The following is a 1,751-nucleotide window of genomic DNA, read 5'->3' as shown; positions in this document are numbered from 1 at the left end:
CTCTGACCTGCCTATACTCCTCACACGCAGTCCTGGAGAGCAAATGAAGGAGAGTGAGTCTGTGCTCCAGACACATGGCGTCCGCCAAAGCCTGCGAGTTTATGGAAAATGAGTCAGCAAGTCTGCATTAGCCCTGCTGTTTAAGGGACAGGGCTAATGCAGGCTAAGGCTCAGCCTGTGGGTTCATCCCCCAACATAAAACCAGGAATGGAGGTGTACACCTGGAATCTCTGCACATGGACGGTAGACCCAGAAGGATCAGAGTTCAAGGTCATCCTAAGTCACTTAGCTAGTAAGAGGCCAGCCTAGGATGCATTAGAACCCGCCTTGACATTGATTATTATTTTAAATTTTAATTTAAAAATTAATTAATTTAAAATTTTAGAAGTATGCTAGGATTTATTCTGAAGGATGCCACAGTTTCAGAAGCCACGATGTGACTGACTCCTATACCCCTAGGAAAAGGAAAAGCTATTCAAACCAAAGGGACACAGGGGATAGTTAAACAGAAGTGCATGGAGCTGGGGAGTGCGGTGGCATACCTGGCAAAAGATGCCCCCTGAAAAAAGCTAAGTTTTCCCAGGCAACCTCCGGAGGTAGGAAGTGGAAGGACCCTCTAGAATCTACCGGAGACCTGGAGGTAACAGACTTTCAGGACCCAAAGGGAGGGACCTTAGATAAAATGTTCTACAGTTCAGAGGAGGAACTTGAGGAGTTCACCTACAATAGAGGGACAGACATCAAATGGAGGGATGGGGTTGCCACCCTACAGTTAAAAGCTCTGACCCAGCCGGGCGTGGTGGGCAGGGAGGCAGAGGCAGGCGAATTTCTGAGTTCCAGGCCAGCCTGGTCTACAAAATGAGTTCCAGGACAGCCAGGGCTACACAGAGAAACCCTGTCTCAAAAAAACCAAAAAAAAAAAAAAAAAAGCTCTGACCCAGAATTGTTCCTGAAAGAACTGCAGGTACAAAAATGGAGACGAGCCTGAGGGAAAGGAGGTCCAGTGAGGAAAAGGGGCTCCAGCTCAAGGGGAGGCCCCGGGCCTAACACTGTTACTGATGCTGTGGTGTGCTTGTGGACAAGAGCCTAACATGGCTGCCCTCTGAGAGGCCCAACAAGCAACTGAAGGAGTCAGATGCAGATACTTACGCCCAACCAATGGACAGAAGCTGGGGCCCTCTGTGGTTGAATTAGGGAAAAGCTGGACTGTTGAGTAGGACAGCAGTCCCAGAGGAAGACCAGCAGTCTCTACTCACCTGGACCCCGGAGATCTCCCAGACTCTGAGTCACCAACCAGACAGCATACATCAGTTGACATGAGGCCCCCAACACATATTCAGCAGAGGACTGCAGGTGTGGCCTCAGTGAGAGAAGATGTGCCTAACTCTTGAGAGACTTGAGGTCCCAGAGAGTGGGAAAGTCTGGCGAGGTGGGGAGGGGGAATCCTCTTGGAGAGGGGTGGGGGGTCTGCGGGGAGAGGATAAGGAGGGTGAAAAGTGGGGCAGAGGGAGGGGAGGAAGTATGGGATGGGGAGTGGTTGTTGGGGCAGACCAGGAAGGGGATGAAGACTAGACTGTAACAAAGGATTAAAGAATAAAAAAAAAGAAAAACTAAGTTTTAAAAGTATATTGTACTAAATGCAGTTTAACTGGAGTTTTCCAGCTAAACAAGATAAAATTGAAAAAAAAAAACAGTTCATTTTTCACTCACTTGGCAAATGTTAAAGTCATTTGTGCCATAGTTTGGTATGT

The sequence above is a fragment of the Mus pahari genome, chromosome 5 (genome assembly GCF_900095145.1).
Source record: "Mus pahari chromosome 5, PAHARI_EIJ_v1.1, whole genome shotgun sequence".
Classification (NCBI taxonomy): Eukaryota; Metazoa; Chordata; class Mammalia; order Rodentia; family Muridae; genus Mus; species Mus pahari.
Note: the sequence above shows the minus strand (reverse complement) of the source record.